The following is a 25,322-nucleotide window of genomic DNA, read 5'->3' on the forward strand; positions in this document are numbered from 1 at the left end:
ACACAACACTCTAGTTACCTATGGCGGGCCACACAACACTATAGTTACCTATGGCGGACCACACAACACAACACTATAGTTACCTATGGCGGACCACACAACACTCTAGTTACCTATGGCGGGCCACACAACACTATAGTTACCTATGGCGGGCCATACAACACTATAGTTACCTATGGCGGGCCACACAACACTATAGTTACCTACGGCTGGCCACGCAACACTCTACAGGGGCGGATCCAGGAATATCAAAAGGGGAAGTCCAAAAAATATTGGGTGGGGGAACATGGCGAGCAGAGCCCACCCAGCTGGGGGGGGGGGGCCGCTGGAAGCCCCCAGATATTTTGTTTTGAAATCTGACCAATACCATTTGAGGCCATGTGCACTTGATATTAGGAGATATTCTGAGGTCAATAGTAATTACGTTTTACTATACAAAAACGCCCGAGTACAATACTGCATTAAAGAAAAAGTATTGGAATTTTCTGGTGAAAAGGGAGGGTTCTGTCCTTCCTCTAGTTACCAATAACGGGCCACACTCTCCTTACTAACGACATACCACTGTGGCTTATGTGATACTCTTGCGTTGTTATCTGTAGGTATTTCACTCTGTTAATCTTGAGAGGGATGCCGAGTTGTGAATAGTGGCCGCAATATTTTTACCTTGAGGATGTAGTACTGTTTATATCTTGGTAATGTACATGATCATCACCATCGTTCTTATCATCATCATCATCATCACCAACACCATCATCAACATCACCAACACCAGTTGAAAAAATACTGAAATACTTTAATATTTTTTAAACTTAGACATCTTAATAAAATATATAGTCAGCCTCTGTTGCATGTGAGTGGTGAAGCAGTACTGCGTGTGGACTGCCACTGTATCATAATCAAGTTTATTGCTGCAGATGTTGTACTCCGGGAACTACCAAATGGACCTTCTTGGTTATGTATCAAATTAATACGCGGGTGTTACTGTTAAAATGTTTTTTCAAGTATTCGTACACACACACACACACAACATCAATAAACACACAGATACGGACATGAATACACAGGCCAATATATCTTATTAAAGTGACTGTTGGTTAGGTTAGGCTAAGTTTGTGTTAGGTTAAAGTCACAGTTGGTTAAGTTTTGTTTGAAGTCATTGTTGGTTTATTATAGCCACACAGCGTATATCCTTCAGAGTAAAACTGGTCTACATCAAAGAGGGCGTTCATCACCCGGATCCCTCGCCACTTGTGTGAGATTCGTGACTTAAATTGAACCAAGAGTCTTTTTAAACGTGATCAAATGACCCTAATTGGGCTGAGATATATGTTAGTTGATATCTTCCCCAGCTGGTGCACCGAGATAGCTGATACCTGTCGCATTAATGTCAAGTTCCACGTATCAACACACCTTAAGTAACATCTTGTACAGTCCCCCTTCACTAGCGCGTTTACAGGGACTCGTCATGTAAACATTCTACAAATCAGTACCATTGAGAAATTTGTTTTAATATTGTATTATTTTTATTTCATAGTATGTTTACTATTGCGAGTTTCCTTCTGTCAAATGTAAACAGACACAGGTCTGCCACACTGCACAAAACCCGACGAGCCCCTGTAAACGCGCTAGTGAAGGGAACTGTACTTCATCGATTTGTTGGTTTAGGTGAGATGTAAGACTGGTGGAGATTCACCAAATGAGTTTGTCCTCAGTTCTTGCTCTCTTTCCCCAATAAATAAATTGTGTTTGTGATATTTGGTTCATATACAGTATAACAAATTTGCTTTTCACTCAATGCAATTAATTTTTTTTATTTCAATGCTAAATAAAGATAAAACAAACTAGTTATATTTTTTTCCGAAAGTTCCAACTGTTGTGTAGATGTCCCGGTAATATAGACAATGATAATACAAACTATAAATAATGAGAATTATTACGAATTTAATTCAGGTACTGTTGAGTATGTGATGATAACAAACTTTATCTTCAGTAAAACAGATGAGCTAAGTAAAATATTCGGGAAGTTTTACATCAGAGATTAATGTACTGTAAATAAGTTATTATTTTGTTTGTTTCAGCAATTTTGATAACAGCTTCACCTGTTTAGATCACCATAACAGTAAACAGAGACAACTGTAAACAGGTCGAGGTGTTTGAGATGAACAGTGTTATGTGTTGCTTTCTTCTAATCCACAAATCTTTATGTTGAAAGATATGAACCAATTGGACCATTAATTACCGTTCAGCCTTGCCAATGAAGAGCGAGTTACATCAGTGGGACTGTTATTTAATATAGACAGATTCTGTACCTGTAAGTCATGAGGCATAACATCTTTGAACGTAAAACATCCGCCATTAGTGAGACCGCGCTTAAGTGTGACTTTAATTTACAACTTTAGAATCAAATAAACTTACTTCAGTCAGTTTAAAATGACTGTCTCATGGCGTTATGAAGTAAATGCCTTTTATGTTCGTTTATAGGTCAGTATGTGCATGTATACAAGACCTATAAAGATAAAATATCACACCTAGGCAGAACGAATGAGTGTGAGAGTCATGCGGGACGAGATATTGGCGGCGCTGGTGCTGTCACCTGCTATATGAGGTGGATGATCAAAGTCAGTTTATTCACGCCCCGGACACCTGGTCAAACACTGTCGCCGAGTATTGTCAACCGCTGGTGGAGAGCTTTGTTGTGATTCTGTGTTGCCTTACTGGGTGCTTTGTTGTCTTGCCTCCCTCATACCAACTGTCAAAATTGGCTGATGATCAAACCATTACTGCCGTCTGATCTGTACTCGGCGCCATTGTGTACGCTGATGAAGAGAAGCTCCGTTTGTTGTATTATTGTCAAAAGTTGTGATTAGTGACGTTATTGTTGAAATTGGTTGGATTGTAGAGCGATGGTCTGTATAGATGGTAGAGTGAACCGAGGCAAAGTGTCTAAGATGAGAAGAGTTTGTATGATGACTTAGTGTGTATTTGTATGAGTGCATTGACTTATTGTAGTGTGTGTGGATGGGTGTGTATGGGTGGGTGGGTGGGTGTATGTGTGTGTGTGTGTGTGTGTGGGTGGGTGTATGGGTGGGTGGGTGCGAGTGGGTGGGTGGGTGTTGCAGGCATAACTCGTCATTGTTCATTTATATGGATTTACACTATATGACGCAACTCAGATCCAGGTGTCTATAGTACCCTAACCTTCAGGTGAATGTCTCATTAACAGAGGCCTAATTATCATCGTAATTGTCATTATTATCATTATAAGGAAGATTCATCGTCCTCATCGCTCGTCCACCATCACCGTGGCTGTTCCTCGAGTTATTTCAGTCATTAATACTCAACACATCGTGAGAGACACACACTGTTTTAACACTCGACCAGAAGCTCTCGACATGGCAGAGAAAAAGTGACGTGTGTGTGGGGGGGAGTTGGACAACAATGTCACACCACTAAACCTGAATTATTTTTACCCATCACCGACACAGTACCTATGACAAAAAAGGGAAGTGTTTGGCTCAGCTTTCTGCCAAGATTGTGGAGCGATTGACTCGGGGTATTTTTGGGTGACGGTAAAATGCAACAAACGTCTCATCTCATGTAGAAAATGAAAAGAATTACTTATCTTACCGTTATTTGTGTTCGTATCACTGATTTCTTTGACTGGACTTCGTTGTAAAATTCCATATTGATTTATTAATATTTTTTTTTAGTTACTATTGTGATTATATATCATAGGAGCGAAACTTCTTTTAATAGTGCTGGCTACCATTATAACCAGCGTCCGAGTGACACATTATTTCCACAGATCAATCGAACGTCAGGATAGTTGCAAAAAATCCACTAACTTTTTTGTGCCTGTTTCACGGATCTTGCGCCATAAAAACGCGATTTCTCAAAAGTAATATCGAGCGGCAGCTTTCAGATTCCAGGAACTAGTTTTTTATAGCATCACCGCCTCCAGGTACAAGGAAAAGACCTTCGTTATTCTCATCGTCAGTGTCAAGTTATATTAAGAGCATTTTTTTTATATTGCTTTGCTGCCTCTCGGATATTGTCATTATTTATGGAATTAGTGGTCACCGTGTAAGTGGGTCTTGTAAACCTGACGGCCTGTTAGGGGCTGAGAGCGTACAGCACACTGAATACAAACCATTAGTTGAAGTCACCCACGAAAGTCCTGTCGCCTCTTCTCCTAAACCATGTACCCCGAGATTCAGACTCGTGGATCTGAAGCATTTATGGACAGAATAATGCACCAGTGTCTACTGCTTTGGGTTCACGAGTCTGAATCTCTGGGTCGTGATTCAGAAGAGGCGACAGGACTGTACAAAGAGAGTCTGTTTGTCCGGCACTGCACACGGCTATCTTCACTTATGCATCTGTAGAGTTAGGTACCCATTAACAGCTAGGTGGACTAGGGGCGCAGCGGGCGTAAACTAGTCATCCCATGGAGAGTAGGCATGGTGCGATTAAGTTTCAAACTTAACTAGTTAAGTTAATTTTTATTTTTTGCAAGTTAGACTTTCTGACTTGAAAAATTATATCATGATAAGATAAGAATTCTGCATATAAAATAAATAATAATCACAAAGTTTAAACTCAAACTTTTTCATCACATAATTATTACACTTTATAATGCTAAATGTATTTGATACTCACTGGGCGCAAGGACTGATGTGTTATACAGTATATTATTTGTTATTTTTTTCTAAGGAGTTAATTGATAATTAATCGAAGTTAATCAATTAATTAGCCAAAATTTCGACAAAGTTAAGTTAAACTGTTATTTCAAAGGTTAACAAGTTAAGCCAAGTTAATTAATTGCCCCATGCCTGGGAGAGAAGGTGGGCGTTGCTTCTTCTCGGCTGCTGCATCACCTTCACTGGAGTCGTAACTTTTATGGGAAATTAAACGCAAAATTGATTCAGTAATTTAATTTGTTTTGGCAGGATTAGTTGTAAATGTTGTTTTTGCTGTTTTCAGTTAATCAGAAAACACATCATAAACAAATCAATATTTAATGGAAACCTGCAGCAGCAACTTGATAAGAATTATAGACGAGAGTATAAGTGATATAACCAGTGGAGGCTCAGGAAGCTTCAATACCACGTAATACGATAACAAGTGGCTTCCAATACCATATATTTCTTTTCTGTATACACTGTATAATATATATTTCATCTCTATATATATATATTTTCCGGAACACTATAGGATTAATACCGGAATGGATTCTGTTGTCCATCACACGAGTATAATTCTTTAGAAAGTCACTTGGAACAAAATGTGAGTTCCCGGATTTTCATTATCTGTGTTGCAAACGTAATCCTGTTGTTGTGCCGCGTTGCCCAGGGTGATGCTGTGGTGTGTGTGTGTGTGTGTGATCGTCTGACTGCAGCATCTATATCAGTATTTAGGAGTTATAGAACATTATGGTTACGGTTTGTATATACAGCTCTACACGGAACGTTTGTTTATGCAACTCGGCAGGGAACGTTTTTGTCTATGCAACTCGACAGAGAACGTTTGTCTATGCAACTCGGCAGGGAACTTTTTCTATACAAGGGACCGGTTTTATGGAACTCAACAAGGAATATTTTCTGTGTGCAACTTAACAGGAAACGTCATTCTTTACAACAAAGGGAACTTTTATCAGTACAACTCAACGAGAACTTAAAAAACAACTGTGAAGAGAGAAAACAAAATCTTAACTGAGGAACATATGAATAGATCCTCTTACACCGATGACCTCAATAACCAAATGACACTTCACAACAAAGCTTATTAGTTCACAGTTTGTTAATTTCAATGATGAACTAATCCGAGCGAGTAAGATTAAAATAAAAATGGATTATTCTTTACAACTACAGGGACAATGACCTGAAACTGCTAAATAAAAACAAAGAATAATGATGATAGTCGTAGTTACCACAGAGAAAATAATAGAATGACAAACTATGACAATGGAGTCCTCAGGTTTTCGTCTCTGAGATATAATTGAAACAAAAAAAAACTTTACATTGCCAAGCTGACCTACACGTTGTCTGTATGGATGAAAAATTATGTGTACCTGTACCTCCACTTGTACCTGTACCTCCACCTGTACCTACATTTGTACCTCCACTTTTACCTGTACCTCCACTTATACCTGTACTATCGTGGACAAAAGTTCGCTCCTTCTCAAACTGAAGCAGTATCGACCCTCACAGCACACCCGCACCAGATAACAATCAGGGTAAGTCAGTTCGGAGACTCATTCACGCGTCTCAGTTTCACTACATGGAGCGAACTTTTGTCCACGATAGTACCAGCGTTAATTTTTATATATTAATTATTTACATAACGTTTTTAAAATTGATCTCGAAATCCGGAAATTATGATGTAGGGAAATTCATTATACATGTTATATATATTTGTCCACGTGACACCTAATTGACCTACTGTGACCCCATGTAACACTCATCAATTGACCAACTGTGACCCCATGTAACACTCATCTGACCAACTGCGACCCCATGTAACACTCAATTGACCTCCTGTGACCCCTGTTGTTGACACTGGACTACCATACTGTGGCTACATGTATGCCAACCTAAAAACTGCTGCGACCCTTAATGACACACGACTGACCAGCTATGACCTGAATTACCTCATGTAACAACTGGTCTACCACAACTATGACCCAACACGTGACACCAGTAATGACGTGTTATGACCTTGGCTCTGACACGAGATAAACCAGTTGCCTTACACCCTCTCCAAGGCTTCACCCAGCCCAAGTGAGTAGAGAAAGGCAACAAACTAGACCTCATTTCCATGTATTTGAATACTACTTTAGCCAAGAGAAAAGACTCCATCCTAATTGAACTTTATTATTGTATTTTCAATTTGTATCCGGCTACAGTCTGGATGATTTCTTGAGGATTTTGAGTAAATAATAAACATAGGAGATATTTTATATGATAACTTTATCTTCTTTTTTTTCATTTTTCGTCTTGATATTTTTGTAAAAATTTCTGATACGAAATTTATTCTACCTTTAATTGAAGGAAAGTTTTAAACATGCACATAGGAAAATTTAATATGGGCCGGTAGATTATCCCACACTGAGGTTGTAACCACTACACCACTAAATGGAAATTCACGTAAAATCCACACAAACATTTCTACACAGTTCTACAGGGGAGAGAAAAAGAAAGAGATATATAGGCGATATACAGTTGATGATGTATCGTTAGTACGGCGGTTTGAGATGTGAGAAGGTTGTCTACAGGTGTTCTGGGGTCCTCCTGTAGAAGCACTTGGCACATGGTATTAACCCTTACTATAAACAGTCACCCAGAAAACCATCTTTACTTGGGGTGATCGATGAATTTTAGAATGAACACTACGACTCCCTTTGTCTCGGTAAGGTTGTCAAAATCTATCGTCCTTTGTGTCATATTCTCTCAACACAATTTCGTATGAATACTTTTCTTGAGTCACTGTATACCAATTAGTTATAAATAAAAGTGATGTCCATTAATAGATATATCAATAATAAGTTGTTTGCTGCTGTTGTTTTTTTTGTTTTTTGTTTTTTTACATTTTGAAAGAAGAGTTTTGTGTGTGGATGAGTTGTTTTATTTCGTCATCAGCTTTGTTCATTATAAGTTATGGTGGAGGCTGACGTGACAGAAGTGTGGAGCTGTGTTAGGTTGCGCTTGTGATAGCTTCTCTCTCTCTCTCTCTCTCTCTCTCTCTTCTTTTCTATCCGCCTGTTGTCATTTAGAAATATATATATTCTTCTATTTCATACATATTTTTGTGTATTTACCTTCCTATTGATCAATGTCGATATATACTGATACCAACACTTATGATGTGATATAAGTGTATACGTCACTCCACTTCTTCCCTCGATATAAGAACAAAATGATCCTGGCGACTTTTCACCTCGGCAGAACAAAACGTGGGAGGAGGCATCAGTATTGAGGATCAAGAACTTCCTCTCTCATGCTGCTCCTTCCTCCTCCAGCCTCGATGATATGACCTCTGGAAACCACACTAATCTATCTGTGACATCCTATTGTCGGTGGTTCCTGGTATATCCTTCCTCTGATAGTAATCTCCACGAGGAGTTTTTTTATAATTGTCTTGGAAACCGACTACTGGGTATTTTAACGCTTGGGTGTAATCTCCCCAGATGGCTGGTGGCCGTAAAGCTTTACCATTGATGTCTGTCTGTCTGTCTGTCTGTTTTCTACGTATTAAAAGGAAGGACATTTTGAAGCTGATGGATAGTGAAATCAAACCTCTTTTTAAATCCCGTTTTCCCACCAACACACTCACTCGTCTACCCTACACACCAACACACTCTAACCAACATACTCTATATACCAACACACTCACTCACTAGTCTACCCTACACACCAACACACTCACCAACATACATACCAACACACTCACTCACTAGTCTACCCTACACACCAACACACTCACTAACCAGACACTTTTTGTGGCCTTTCTTAATTCCTTCTTTGTCCGTTTTGTCGTCTTATCAAACATAAAACCGTAATGATACAAGAAAAATTAAGATTTAATTGGAGATGACTACATTAGCCAAAGAGAGTCTCCAAATCCTTCAACACAAGAAACTCAACATCTCCTGAAGCAGCACGGTGCCTCCTTCTGCCTTCCTGCAACACAAAAAGAAACCTCCCTTATTTCACTGACTTTCCCTTTACAAAATGGGTGAATAGTTTTACGCCATAGAGGACGTCTTCTCAGGTATGACGCAGGTGGGAGAATTTTTTTTTTTAATTTGTTTGAAGTTATGGTGACAAAATGCCTCAAGAGGTAAAGGATGACGGAGGAATGATGAGGGAATTGAGGAGGAGGAGAAGGAGTGGAACAGAAGAGATAAGATGGGAGAGGGATTGAGGAAGGAAGAGAAAAGGGAGATAAATTGAGTCGAAGGAAAGAAGGGTAAGGGGTCTAAGGGGAGGTTCTGGTACCTTCCCTTAACAATGGGTTATTTTGGGTTATATATAGTATGTAGTTAGTGATGATTAATATTATTTACTGTACGAGACAGAGTAGTAACATCCTTCTTTCCCCACCACTCATCATCCCCTCCCTCCCCCAACCTACCATCCCCTCCCGCCATCCATCCTTCCATACCCTTCCCTCTCGTCCCTTACCCTTCCCTCCAGTCCCTTACCCTTCCTCCCATTCCACTCCCTCCTCACCCTCCCACCTACTAATCCCCCCCTCCCTCCCCTAACCAGCGAGCAACATTCCAGCAGTCGTCACGGACTACTGAACTTAACGTGTGATGCGCGTCAGACAAGAGAGAGAGAGAGAGAGAAAAACCAAAACGTGTTCTTTGTGTTTATAAGTCGTAGCAGCACCTCGCCAATCTCGACAGCAGACATAATAGCAGGACATTACCTCAGTTTATATAAGGTTTTAGGAAACATTGAGAATGGCCGCCTTGTTGAAGCACCGTCATTAAGTGCGGGAATAAACTGACAACTTTACGACACAAGACAGAATTCCTTGTCTCGTATCATCAACAGCTCGTAGTGCATACTGTAGAGTTTGTTTGTATTGAGGATTAAGCGTTTAAACTTGTGTTGTATATTTGCCAATACCGGATTTGTCGCGTCTGGACAGGTATTGTGGTGTGCCAATGATGCCAGTCTGTTAGTCGTCCCCAGGAGATGTACAGGTATTGGAAGTTGCTGAAACCGTATGTGGTAAAAATAGTTCTGTTTCATTTAAGGCTTCGTTTATTATCATGAAGTATTAAAATATGTTTCAAAATTCTGGGGATGTATTCCTGAGACATACATAAGGATAAATGTAACATAGTGTCAGATTTATACCACAAAACTGAGTAAAGGAGGACTGCAACAAGTCTATGGGCATAAAACATAACATATCAAAGGCCGGAACTTGGAATATTTACTATAAAATCCACATTAGTTTGTATATGATTGTAAATAAATTGTACAAAAAACACTGGATATGTCATAATTTTATACTCTAGATCTTATCACATTCCAACGCCAACTGTCATGTGATATAACTCTGTAACTAAGGCGTATTGACACTATGGTCATGTAGACATTTGCCCTTATGTATGTCTCAGGAATACATCCCCATAATTATTAAGAATGCGAATATTTCTCAAACATCTTGTATATAAATGGACAGGGAAAGTCATGATTGAATAAACTGAGTGAAATATTTCTGCCCACTGATGACATTTTTATTTTTTCTGTTTAATACACTAAACATTCTTCCCTTTTGGTTGTATAACGTTCTTCCTATAAGTCTGTTGTGTGAGACCCTTAATATCCTGTTACTGTAAGTATATTATTATCTTCAACAAGCGAAGTCATAATAATACATGCTGTTTTATTTTCGTGTACATGTAGCTCAATAAAAAGAGATTAAAGCTCAGCCATTTTCCATTCCAGCAAAAAACAGTTTATATCTTTTAGGCTGAGTCGATCAGATAAGTGAATACCTTTACTTGACAAGGAGTCTGTTATGGTCGACCACGTTGATGAAGGCGAGTAAAAGGTGATCATATATTAAGGTAGATGTTGGCCAGGGTGCAATGGCCGCTCCACACTCCCTCAGTCTCCAACTCTCACTTTTTTCTCTTTTTGCTTCTGCGCCACACATCATTTGGGTGGTCACGTGGGTCATCCGCAGCAGCTGTGTTTATTATGGCGTTCTTTATTGGCTGTGTCCTCTCAGTGGCTGCGTCTGGGCTTACTTACACCCAAGTATAAATAAAGTGAACAGCGAAAACAAAGAAAAGGAAATCATATGTGATGCCACGCCATTTACACACACACACACACACACACACACACACACAGGATTATAGCCTTTCCATCACTATTTTAAGATATTTCGCCATACAGTAATGTTCCCTACGTCACCACTGCATCCCGTCCGCCACTTTCAATTCACAAGTTCTTTGGTGTCGCTGAGCCAATCACTGTTAACAGAGTGACGTTCATACACCTGGCAGTGCTTGTGGACGCACTCTCTTTCTGACCTCTTTTTGGCCGCCACTGAACACCTGTTGGCTATTAGTGCTTGTGTGCTCGCGTGCGGGTGTTGTGCGTGCGTGCGTGCGTGCGTGTGTGTGTGTGTGTCGCCTCCAAGCATAGTTTATGAGGGGCCATATTAACAGGCACAACTTTCCTTTTTAACTACTGTACTTTATGAAAGGAAAGCTCACCTGGCCATCACACACCCGGCCATCACACACCCGGCCATCACACACCCGGCCATCACACACCAGACCATCACACACCCGGCCATCACCCTGTACTGTATCTCAACTCTCTGGGGTCACACTCGAATGCTTTTGTTCCCTCGGCATAAAAAAACAATAAAAATAATTCACTCCTCTTTGACCTTCCTATTTTACACCTCAATATCTTATAAAAATTCATATTCAAAAGATTTTGTCTGTCTTAATTAACAGTTTTATAAAATTCGAAATCCATCTCTTTTTTTTTATAATAAACTTTAACTTCCACGAACTTCAGCTTTGATCTTGTTTTCATTTTTCTTATCAAACTTTCGAGAAACCTGACCTGGGAACTTCAGAACGTTGTATTAATTATTTCGAGACGAATTTATAACTGACGCACACCTCGTTATGCCCAATTTAGGTGAGGCAAAGCTGTCTGTCTGTTAATTAAGGAGGTGCCACTATATCTCATATCTGGCAAAAACCAGCTAATTGGTTCATTAAATTCTGCTTTGTGAAGAAGGCAGAGTGAGAGGCAGGACACTAAGTGGACTGTCGTGAGCGCCCTGGTTTGTCTGTGACTTGTCTGAGGTGCTGTGCTTTTGAGAGGGAGCATAGGTGGTTTTGGGAACATGGGGGAGAGCATAGGTAGTAGGGAGGAGAGCATAGGGAGGAGGGGGAGAGGGAGAGCATAGGAAGGGGTAGAGGGGTTGAGAATTGATCATATAACCAACCTGAAAATATCGTATTATGTAATCTGTATATAGAAGCTGTGTAGTGTAGTAAAACATGTGGTAACAATGTAGTAATATAAATGATAACTGATAAAGCTAACATTAGAAACCTTATTAATAAACTTGCAGTGTTAAATAAAAACTTAGAATACATAGCTTTCTCCTAATCCTCGAGGACCTAACCAATCAATGCACAGCTCACAATACACACCCAATAAACGCCCAGTTAACATATAAATCCTCATATACCCAACCAATCAATGCCTAACTCACATATGAACCCTCAAATAACCAACCAATCAACATCAAGCTTACATATAACCCCCTCAAGTATCCAACCAATAAACGATCAACACATGTCCTCACGTAGCCAAACACTTAACACCAATTATGTATGTAAATAAAGTGTTTAATTGGATAGGTACAACGTGTTTGAAAGGTAAGTTAATTTTTTTACTAAGGATTTGAAAGTGTTCGTGCAAATGAAGTGATCGGTCAAATGTTTTTTTACTAGTTATGTGTATCTGCAGTGCATCCGTAGCACTATAGAACACACTCAGTGACAACTTACTAGAATTTCCTTTCACTATATTGAGCTAAAATCAAATCTCAATGCAATTCTGACGACATTTAGGTGATATTTTTTGTGTGTGCTGCAAGTCACTTAGGAAATTAGGAGAATTACTTAACAAATAAACCCCTGAGGAGCCAGACACTGCAGGGCTTCGCATCTACATTCCAAATGAACTTATTATCATGACTGCCTGTTGGTGGACTCGGCCTCTTGTCTCTACTGCAGTGTTTGGTTGTAAACTTCATGGCAGCCATTAATGTGGGCGGTTGCTCAGGGTATGTGACTGTCTGGGGTTGGTGGGTGTAGTAACTATGTGTGATTGGTGGTTGATGTGGTGTGTGAGTGATTGATGGGTGTAGTAACTAAGTGTGATTGGTGGTTGATGTGTTTGTGAGTGTGATTTGTCGCCGTAATAAATATATACGATTGATTAGTCTGTATTATGACTAGGTGACATTACCTGTTATCTCTTCTATTGACTCCTATTGCCTTAAACAATCAACAATTACCTTCACAATACCTTCAATTAGTCCCAGTAATTACGAACAATGTCAATAAACGTCCGTCAAGCAAAATTAGAATTCATAAGAGAGAAGAACACACGGGATTTTTTTTATACCTGACAGACAGACAGACAGACAGACAGACAGACAGACAGACAGACAGACAGACAGACAGACAGACAGACAAAAGTAGCTAAAAACACAATTATTATATCTTCGTGTCCTCGTAGAAGGAGAAACATAATTGCTACCTAACGTCCACAGCGAGACAAGAGTGACCTATCCAGAAGTAAGTTAAGTCCTCTTGGTGTGGTTGTGGCCGCTCATGACAGCAGTTGTGTTCCTCTGTACGACCTACTGGTAGCTGTCTGAAGGTTCCTCTGGTGTTTGTGTGTGTGTGTTAGTAAGATCTCTCTCTCTCTCTCTCTCTCTCTCTCTCTCTCTCTCTCTCTCTCTCTCTCTCTCTCTCTCTCTCCTATGTGAACTTAACAGCACTTTCTTATTATTTTTTTTCGTTTTGTTGAGGAGTGAAGGGCTAACTTAACAAACTGAATGTCCCTTAATTGTCTTGCAATTTTCTGTTCCTTACGTATTTTCTTGTACTGTTGCCTCTACACTCTGTCCTCCGTACATTGATGTTGTGTTGTAGTTGGTTAGGTTAGTGTACATGAGGTCACACGCCAGAGACCTTTAGCCCTGATTAACCTTCCTTAGGACGCTCGCTGGGTTTACCTGTAGCACTGTCTCACAGGTGACAATCAGCTGCCTTTGATGTCGCTGGAGTCATTACGGCAGGATATTACAACGAAGCTGTGTGATTTGTCACTGCCACACATCAGTCACTTTCCAGATCAGTGCGAGTGTCTGAGATAGATTCCTAGAGTGGGTGTGGCAGTGATGAGCCTTTGTGAGGGTTTCCGCCGCCTCTCCCGTCACCCTGGCGTCCTCTGCTAACAAGATTTGTCCTGGTGATGAGAGTGTATAATGATGGTAAGCCTCAAGCACTGTGATAATTCATGTCCCGTCGAGGTGAGGTGACTCATTGTGCTTGTGTGAACGAGTATACTGTGAAGCTGCAGGGGTTCTGGTGCCAGGCGACAGGTGAATTTCAGTCTCAAGACAACTCAGCGGTTCATGTCCCAAACTCTGTATATTAACTTTGTGATGGACTATGGTGACGTGACAGTGGTGACAGCGGCAATATGGTAACCCCTGGACTATGGGGTGGCCCTCAGTGTTGACAAGACCGACAGTGGGACAACACGCTTCATTAGCGCTGACGGAACACACAGACGGAAGCTGCAGTTAACTTGATGGCAACAATAAAGACCAAAGAGGCAGCCACACAAACAAACCTGACCGAGGTGCAGTGGAGGAAGTGGTTAGCCATCTAAAGTAAGAAGATGGCCACCTAGAATTAGCAGGTGGCCATTATAAGATTCTGGCCATCTTGAACGAGGAAAAGGTCCACTTAGGAATAAAATCAAGGTAGACAAACCCTTATGCACCATACCATGAAGTTAGGTGAATGGCGTGTGACTCATCCAGCTTAATGTAAATTGCATTAACTGAATACTGCAACGTGATTTGAGTTAAGAATTAAGACTCAAGGGAGAAATAAACACGTAGCCACTTATGAACGTTTATAAGACACTCAGGAAGGTCGCTCGTGTAGTAAGTGTCAGGGGAGCCATAGCATCAACTCTCACGTGAGGTGAACCAAGTCAGCTGACTGAGAAACTAAATAAAACAGTTAAATAATATAAGTATAGAGAACAGAGACTCGGGAACAGTACAGGAGAATATAATTACCAGCAGTGATGTAAGAAAGTGCCAAGAAAAACTCCTGGAATGGTGACTAAAAGTTAAAGTAGATTTAGGAATGTAAGGATAATGTGAGGCATGATGCAGTCAATACCAGGAACTGTGTGAGGTGAGGATAGGATAACATGATAATATATAAAGGATATTACAGTGTATGAGGAGTGAAGCAGGATGGTCTAGGCCTCTAGGGTGTAAAATAGCGTCATAATGGTACAAGGTGTAACCAGTAATGGTACAGGGTGTAGACAGTAATGGTACAGGGTGTAGACAATAATGGTACAGGGTGTAGACTGTAATGATACAGGGTGTAGACAATAATGGTACAGGGTGTAGACAATAATGGTGCAAGGTGTAGACTGTAATGGTACAGGGTGTAGACAATAATGGTACAGGGTGTAGACTGTAATGATACAGGGTGTAGACAATAATGGTACAGGGTGTAGACAATAATGGTACAGGGTGTAAACAATAATGGTACAGGGTGTAGATTGTATTGGTACAAGGTGTAGACAATAATGGTACAAGGTGTAGACAGGGATAAAATCAAGAATGCAGTGGCGGGCAGGAAGGTTATTGAGCGGAGCCCTGATGTGGTGGAGAGGGCCAGACCGTCTCCATGCTGGACTGCGGATACCGCCCCACCACTCTCCCTCTCTCTCCCACTCTACTAGCACCACCGTCACCCTCTCCCTGCCTCTCATTCCCTCTTTAGTGAATGTGTGACTAGAATACAGATCCACTTAGTCTATTTACGTGGAGAGGAAGACTGGCCTGTCATTTGTTGTGATGCCTGGCTTTGAAGAACAGTGTTAAGCTGGGAGGGCGGGGGTACATGGTTACTCCCGTAGAGGCGCAGTGTTTGTGTTGTGGTGCATGTGGCAGTGTTATCTCTGTGCGCCTGTTGTTTATTTATCTTGATGAAAGAACTATTGTACGTTTACTTGAGGTGTGTTCATCTACCGCGTAAATATAATACCCAAATGCGTTATCATATGTGAGTTGTTTACCCAGAAACCTTTTATTTCAAGTAAAAAAAAAAAGAAATTCTTAGAAAACCTGCCTTTATGGTTTGTTATGAAGATCAAACTGATGAAACGTGGATACTCTTATAACATTACGGTAAAATTGAAAACAAAATGAACAATGAATACGGATGACCATCGTGCGTGTGTGTGTTGACCTCAGTGTTAATATACGATACAGGCAAGACAGTTTAAGAATTCCTCAGATCTGAATTAACAAGAAAGATCAAAGCAATATTAATCACGTATATATATTAATGAATCCCAACAACAAGAAAATTCTGTATTCTGGTAAAGTTAAGATTCGCTTCTTTGTTCGTGTAAGAGACGGGAGCAACAGCTGACGACCCTGAAAACCAAAACGTCAGCAGAAACGTCAGCAGAAACGTCAGCAGAAACGTCAGTATATTGAACCCTAAGAAAGTATCAGTATTTAGTGAGTTATTTGAGGCGTCACATAACGTTGCATGACACTATATCTATATGGTGAAAAACCTGGATATATGGTGATTAGTATAGTGTTATGGGACTAAAAAAGAACGACTATAGTGCCTTGACGGTGACCAGTGCAGTGATATTGTGCGATTCTAGGCTATGGTGTCGTACTAGTGACCAATATAGTGATGTAGTGTGAGCAGATAACGAGGTTGTGAGAATCTCTTGTCAAGCTGAGAGATGTTACTGAGTTTGTAACACAGGATTGAAGTCTCTGTGTTTATGTTATCGTGACGGGCTCCTCTAGGTAGGTCGTGGTACTCTTAAGTGTTTGTTTATTCTCGTCTTTAATTAGGATGAATATTTTGCCTTATACCAGAAAGTCAATTCAATAAAAAAAAGTAGTTTCATATGATTTTAATATTAAATAGTTTACGATATTATTTTTGACCTACAGTTATATACTTTTGATATCGACTAAATAATATTTATTTCAGTGAAGATTAAATTTTGATTGAAAATACAACAATGAGGAGAAGTTAATGTTTAATCAAAAAATAAATGCTCCTTAATAACATCCATCCAGCCTTTGTTTGAGCCTTAATAACATCCATCCAGCCTTTGTTGTCTCGTCAAAAGTTGCTGTTGTTTCGTGGACGCTGTCATGGGAAGTTTTGATATGTTCATAAAATATCCAAACCTTCCGATATATAACTTTGGAAACTTTGATAGTAATTGGGAGGGAAGAGAGTCTGATCTTGCCGAGTTCCTCACGTGTTTGTGGCTGATCTATGTGAATGTATATAATTAAAGTTTATTATATGTAGAAATACCAGTATGGAACCCCGTATTTATATTGTGGTTTCTGAAAAAATATATGGTAATGGAAGGATGGTTTAACTTGTTATTGTCTCTTGGGTACACCACTCGCCTCTTGTCCCGAGGGTCAATGGTTCGATTATACACAGTGTCGTAGTGTCACGGTCACACACTGTCATATTCATACTCAGTGTCACGGTCACACACTGTCATATTCATACTCAGTGTCGCAGTGTCACGGTCACACACTGTCATATTCATACACAGTGTCACGGTCACACACTGTCATATTCATACTCAGTGTCGCAGTGTCACGGTCACACACTGTCATATTCATACTCAGTGTCGCAGTGTCACGATCACACACTGTCATATTCATACACAGTGTCACGTCACGTTCACACACACACACACACACACACACACACACACACACACACTCATTATAATACATAAACACACAAAGTTATAATATTCACATTATGTCTCTCAGGTTACTAATAAAAACTCACATTTCTTGAATTCCTGAAAGGCTTTTATATACGTGGTGTAAGGTGGTCAGTAGGGCGGAAAATTAATTGTTAATTTGCTCACAGACGTTGAAAAAAAAACACCTATAATATATTGAGTGTTGAAAGAATTTAATTTAGCAGGAATTCCGTATCAGCATCGTATTTTGTGTTCATGAGTCAGCAGAGTTTAAAATTTTGGTCAGAAATATGTCTTGGAAATTTTAGCATGTTGGTGTTTATATGTCTTGATTGGGTGAAAAATTAGACATTGATGTATCTAGAAAGGTGGAATTTTTAGCCATAATTACGAAAACTAGATATTTAAGAAAGTATTGTTAGGAAAGTTAGAATAGTTTCGTCATACTTTTACTGTAGCTATATCTAGTGTGTGTATTTTATGATGATTTTTCTACTTCCGGCATTGTGAAAAACCTTCGACTTTCAGAAAAATCAAACTTGTTTAATAGATGTATCAAGTAAAGTCAAAATACCAGCTTAGACGTTGTGTAAAAGACTGAAAACTTAGGAATAGATGCGACTGAAAAATTCAAAACCAGGAACCAAATCCATCGATGGACGAGTTACAAAAGTCCAGAGAGTTGGAAAAGTTAGACAGACGCGCTTGAAGTCTAATGATTTAAATGACCAAGGCTGGAAAGTTGTGTAAAGGAAGCGTCACCCATAAGTTGTAAAGAATAAAAGATGAGAGGGGGAAAAATTTGGTGTGTTGGAATGCTGAGTCAAAATTTCCGGTGTGACGTGAAGATGGGCAATGTGCGTGTACCCCGGGTCGATATGATACTCTAGGTGGGGTGCTTAACCAAACTGGGATTCAGTACACACACACACACACACACGAGAGATGATTGTATATTATCCAAACATTAGAATAAGAGAAGAAAAATGAAGGAAAGAACAATGAAAGGAGGAGATACAAATTAAAGATACTTAAACTTTCCAGCTGACAAGACTTTGGAATGTTTACTGGAATTCCTTAGTAGTTAAAACAGGAATTAAGGACAACTAGCGTGTATTGAGACACAATTTAAGACATGTAGTACAGGTGATGGCGGGCGTTGATTATATAAAGTATGCGAGTAATGTCATCCAAAAAATTGAGGATGATAAAAACAATATTTTTTAGAGTTTGTTTCTTTGCTAAGTTTCAAGAAGTAGATATGACGAGATGTTGATTAAGTTACTGGTGTAGGGAGAAGAACCCTCTGTCACTCTTACAATGTTTTGATTTAAGGAACGAATGATGTATTAGGATTATATTTTACCTATTTTCTTTCTTGAGACTGATATAGTTTACTCCAGCCGCTCCACAACACGACCCGTTTCCTCTCTCGTCTCAGAACCTCGACACTATCTAGACAACATACGTTTCTGGCGAGATCTGCCTTGAGGTCTTACTTTACCAAACATTCTTTTAAGTCCCCTCAAGTCTTTAATTATCTATGTGTCTCTCCACCTACTGTATGATGTTGTAGGAGGTTCACATCTGACAACTATTATATTACTGAAGTGCGTCAAGGTCCAGCCAGATCTACCTCCTTCAGTCTGCTTATTCCCCATTGATTATCGTCTCACAACACCTTCCACCTACACCCTCTCCTTTGCTCATAATAATCACTCCATAAATGTAATATCCATACCCAGTCAAGTCTCCTAGAATATTCCCTAAATATTACGTCCTTGAACACAAATTCTATATCCACTGCACACTGAGGTCGTAATCTTACTACATTCAGTACCACCAACATGCGCGTTCTTTCGCTAACTAGCAAGATAAATTTCAACCTCCACTTTTATTCAGTAACATCCGCGTTATATCACCCATTAGTGTGTAATATCCTTAGTCTTACTATAAATAAAACCTCTCCTGAAACTCAGACATTTCCTAAAGTGAAAATAATGCATCTGGAAATAGGTGTTCTTCCTCCGAGGTCCTTCCTGGTGTAGTGTATACACCTCCCCACAGCTCACACACACAGACACACACACACACACACACACACACACACACATGAAATATTACCTTCGTGGGCCAGGCGATGTTCCCAAGTCTTAAGTATGACTAGACATAAGACATCACTAACCAGACCTTCACTTCTCCCATGTCTCCTGCAGTGTCAGACGAGTTGCCTTCTTAATCTTTCCTTCTCTACCGCCATGACCAGTCTGCCAGTAACACCCAGATCTTCTCTCTACTGTATATATACACTACAGCCTTTACCAGCCTAAGTCCCCAGTGTGAGAGGCGAGAGTATTACCACCAGGCCACCGAGTGTTCAAGAGAGCTTAGAGTGATTTATTTAGTCCGCTTGTCCCCGGGAAGGATTCACCCGCACTGTGTGAATGACCACTGTAAATACTGAATATTCTGCCACGCTAAGATTAATAAATGTAGAATTCATCTAAAATAAATAATAATTTAACAGAGATTATGAGAATGTATTGACAAACACCAGGTAAATATAATTGCCTATTAATAATATCCTAACTATTAAACTAAAGAAAAAAAAATGTTTATTGATAATTTGATAGGTGTACACTGTGTAAGATACCGTACAGCAGTTTTTCTCACAACATACGACATATCGAGCAAAATATTGATGTGCCCCACGTACTATATTGTGTGAACCTGACTTAATGCATTGTGTAGTGACAAGACGATACCTGGTAATATGTTGACGTTACTGATGGAAAATGAAGTAATTTGTTACATTAGTTAACCTCAACTCTGCTGAATCCACAGAAGTAAACACGGGACATTTGTTGACACTTCTCTATGGCATGTGACCCACCTGGTTTACACGCACACACATCCTCTCTTCACGCCCCCTCCTCCTCACCACCCTTCCATCTCACCACCCTTCCATCACACCACCCTTCCCTCCTCACCACCCCTTCCATCTCACCACCCTTCCATCTCACCACCCTTCCACCTCACCACCCTTCCCTCCAGTCAGTTCCTTTTCACTTCCCTTCCATCACCAAATTCCTCTTCAATCTTCAAGTAATCCTCTAACACATAATATTTTCCCACGTCCACGTTCTCCACGCTCCTACATGCCTCTTCCCCACGCTCCTCCACCCCTCTTCCCTACTCCCCTCCACCCCTCTTCCCCGGATTATCCTCTCGTCACCTGTGTCCTTCCCTCCCTCCTCATACCCCGTCCTACACACTCCTCACACCCGTCACTCTTTTCCTGTCTCAGTATCTACTCTTATTTCCCCATTCCTCCGTCTCCTTAACCACCTCCTCGTGTGTCCTCCTGTTACCACCTCATCCCTTATGTATCCACGTTAATCCCCATGTGTTCCCTCATATCCCCTAATACCACATGCTCCTTCATCCCTCATACTCCCCCACCGCCCTCTCATCACACTCCCTTATAATACTGTCTTCATAACTCTTGTTTATAGTCGCTTATCTTGCATGCTGTCCTCACACCCCTCCTCTTGACCCCGCCCCTTAACCCCTACCCCATGGCCCAGCCTTTTGACCCCTCCCCCTGCCTCATAGCCCAGCCCCTTGACCCACCTGCCTCATGGCCCCGGCTCTTCACTCCCCAGCCCCTTGGCCCCGGCCCTTCACTCCCCTGCCTCCAACCCCTACACACCGTTCAAACTCCTACCCTTGTACCCCCCAACACTCACCCTTACACCACCTGTCCCATACACTACCTGCTCAATGTAAATGTTGACACGTTTACCCACAACATTACCTCAGGTAGTCGGCAGCAAGGCGGTCACCCCCACAAGCTACTACTACACCTCCTTCCCTACTTCCTTTAGTTCCGAATTACATAATTATTAATCCCCTTCACCACTAACCTTCTTTCTCAAAAACAAAAACAAAAACATGGATCTGCCCTAAACCCCCTGCCCCTTGCTCCCCTCTACTCACCCTAACATCACCTCTCATCCACCCCCTCACCTCTCACCCTCCCCCTCACCTCTCTCCCTCCCCCTCCACACCTCATTACACCCAGGCAGACCTAAAAAGCAGCAGTGCAGATGGCTCTTCCCCCTCAATAGTATGAGGCTCTGCGACACTGGTGGTGGTGGTGATGATTAAGGGAGAGGGAGGGGGAGGAGGAGCGTAGGTAGAAGTAATAAAGGTGAGGGAGTGGAGGAAATGTAGAGGAGGGGGAAAGGAAATGATAGGAGAGGGAGGTGATTATGGAGAGGTAAGAGAAGGTAGAGTAGGGAGGGATAGAAGAGGGAAGGGGGAATAATCGAGGGAGGGAAGGAAGAGAAATGGAGAGAAAGGGAAGGGGGAGGATGAGTAACAGGAAGGGGAGGGGAGGGGGGTGATAACAGGGAGGGGAAGAGAAGAAGGGGAGAGGTGGGGGATGAAAGGAGGAGGGAAGGGGTAACATGGGTGCCCTACTCAATCAAGGGGGACCAGCTTCCTCACGTAGAAGAGTGAGAGGAGGAAATGGTGGAGGTGTGGCAGTCAAGTGGAGGTTAGGGAGGTGTTCACATGGTGGTTATAGCGGCCCTATGAACACGAGAACAAGAAAACACGAGAACAAGAAAACACGAGAACAAGAAAATAAAATCAGTAACTGTGCAAGTTTTTTAGGGCGAGTGTGTTAGAGTTACATGAAGAATATGAAGGTAGATAAATTAACAAATGTAAGTCATTTTCATAGTTTCAATGGAATAATCAAATTTGCTAGAGGTTTGGTCAGAGGTGACAGTGTGAGCCATCAGTGAGACGGACGGACGAATAACCCGGAAACATAATATGCAGCCATGTGTCCGTCGATAGTGAAATACAGTGATTGAATAGTAGGTACAGTGAGCGTTGTGTGATGGAGAAGTGGATTAATTAAAAGTACCGCAAATATTTCAAGAGAAAAGTTACTAAAGTTACTCAAGTGACGTGGTAGATCTAGTGACGTGTGGTAGTAGGCAGGTGTACACATTCCCTGCTTTATTCATGCACTGGGGTACACATTCACTGCTTTATTCATGCACTGGGGTACACACTACACATGCATCATCGTATATATGAACCACAACACATGCACCAGCGTGTACATACACCTTAGTACACATCCATCATGGCAGAGGCAGCATGTGGCAGTCTCCACGCTCAACATGACGCAGGGAGGACACGAGGGAGGGGAGCAACACCTCTGCTTATTAAACGTGCAAGGTACATACCCGCCCTGTACTCCCTCACGGCCCTGTACTCCCTCACCGCCCTCCCTCACCACCCTGCCCTCCCTCACCGCCCTGCCCTCCCTCACCACCCTGCCCTCCCTAACCTTAATCTACCCTGACCTAACCTGACCTACCCTAATCCACCCTGACCTATTATAACCTACCCTGACCTGACCTAACCTAGGTCAGTTTTACCTTCGTTTTAAATAAGTGGCAGTAACAAATACACGGTAGGTGAAGCTCTATAATGCAGATACGTACAGTACACCCGAGGCAGCTAAATCCACCCACTCACGACTGTCATTGGCTTCCGCTAAAAACCTTCCGAAACATAAGAGAAGAACAGCAGGAACACCGAAATTGCCAGTGTGTGTGACGCTGTTACACACTGTCAAACACGTAATTTGTTTCTTGCTACTGGACGGTGAAAGAGTCCAACTACAAGTTTATGTGGTGTTTTGTGGTACTGGCAGCAAGTGGGTGTTGATTTACAGTATTTCTCATTACGATCGTGTGTGTGTGTGTGTGTGTGTGTGTGTGTGTGTGTGTGTGTGTGTGTGTGTGTGTGTGTGTGTGTGTGTGTGTGTGTGTGTGTGTGTGTGTGTGTGTGTGTGTGTGTGTGTGTGTGTGTGTGTGTGTGTGTGTGTGTGTGTGTGTCCGTATATATCTAAGCGCTTGTTCACTCACCTTGCAACCGCGGCTGTACAAATAACAACCACCATCCTCACCTCTCACCACACCACCACCATCCTCACCTCTCACCACACCACCACCATCCTCACCTCTCACCACACCACCACCATCCTCACCTCTCACCACACCACCACCATCCTCACCTCACCACACCACCATCCTCACCTCTCTCACCACACCACCACCATCCCCACCTCTCACCACACCACCACCATCCCCACCTCACCACACACCACCACCATCCTCACCTCACCACATCACCACCTCCCCACACCCTCACCACACCACCACCACACCTCACCTCACCACACCACCACCATCCTCACCTCTCACCACACCACCCACCATCCCACCTCACCACACCACCCTCACCTCTCACCACACCACCACCACCACACCACCACCATCCCTCACCTCTCACCACCACCATCCTCACCACACCACCACCTCCCACACCCCTCACCACATCACCACCATCCTCACCTCTCACCACATCACCACCATCCTCACCTCTCACCACACCACCACCATCCTCACCTCTCACCACACCACCACCATCTTCACCTCTCACCACACCACCACCATCTTCACCTCTCACCGCACCTGTGACCTAGCGTGTGTTGTCCTCTTAATTAATATATACGACAGATATAGTGGGTGGTGAAATGGTCATGATCACGTAGTCAACAAGCTGGGACGCCGCCCTCTCTCCCGGGTGAGAGAGAGAGAGAGAGAGAGAGAGAGAGAGAGAGAGATGTAGTCTTTGAAGGATTATGTGGATGCTTTGTACATAAAAGCCTCGTGTTAGGATTTCGTATTCTCTCTCTCTCTCTCTCTCTCTCTCTCTCTCTCTCTCTCTCTCTCTCAGCACCATGAAGTATATATAAACTCATGCTTGTGTAATAATACAAACATTTTATTCACCTGGACACCTGAAAAACAATTTACATGAACTCATTGTTACAATAATGAAATTCAACATACCTTTTCTGAAAAACTAATTCAGTAGTGCAGTTGGTTAATTTAATCTACCCGTTTCATTCATTTAATTGTAAAAAAACAGTAAAAGTTTTTTGGGGCCTATAATTAGTTTTTTTTTATCATTATTTATAGGTTTAATGTTTTCTCGGCCGGATGAGCAATTAACAGTTCCTTTCATTCATTATTATATTTTTGTGACGTTTGAAATTGTGAAGAAAAAATAGGAATAAATTCACTATTCAATTACAATTATTATTCCCTCGACACGTGATAATATTTGGGTCATACATGATACTAAATTACTCGACTTTGACCAGGTGGACTGACAGGTAAGGGTGGAGGGGGGGTACTGGTCAGGATATTATGAGTCGGTAAGTTAATTATACCCACCTTGGTGATAATAAAGTGATGGCCATAATGATCATCCGGGAAATAAACTCTAATTGCAAAGTTAATGAAGGAAAGGCTTATTAATGTACAGCTAATTGTTATTATTGGTCTCTCTCTCTCTCTCTCTCTCTCTCTCTCTCTCTCTCTCTCTCTTTCTCATCACGCTGGTTATCGTATAATTTTGTGTGTTGCTTCAGCTCGGTATCGTCAGCAGTTATAACAAGCAGGAAAATTAACCAACTTATCACGTAATTTCACGCAACAGCCAATACTAACCTGATAATAGCTGATTCCTTCTCTAATTTCACTTTCTGATTACAATTTACTTCCCGGTCAGTGAGTTGATGGAAACTGAACTACTGATAGAGTTTATGTTACCATACGCAAT

General features: G+C 41.4%; 1 protein-coding gene across 6 annotated transcripts in view; it reads left to right on the top strand.

Annotated features, from left to right (window-relative positions):
* LOC121875974 (TWiK family of potassium channels protein 7-like) overlaps window positions 1–25,322 on the top strand; it is an 84,179-nt gene that overhangs the window by 13,139 nt on the left and 45,718 nt on the right. The window contains exon 1 of one of the 6 annotated variants that reach the window (XM_042380804.1): window positions 15,531–16,662. The exons of the other annotated variants lie outside the window; for them this stretch is intronic. The gene's annotated coding sequence lies outside the window, so the exon portion shown is untranslated. Of the gene's footprint in view, window positions 1–15,530; window positions 16,663–25,322 lie in introns of those variants that run through there. 6 annotated transcript variants of the gene reach the window in all.

Source organism: Homarus americanus, unplaced genomic scaffold (assembly GCF_018991925.1).
Source record: "Homarus americanus isolate GMGI-L3 unplaced genomic scaffold, GMGI_Hamer_2.0 scaffold42818, whole genome shotgun sequence".
Lineage (NCBI taxonomy): Eukaryota > Metazoa > Arthropoda > Malacostraca > Decapoda > Nephropidae > Homarus > Homarus americanus.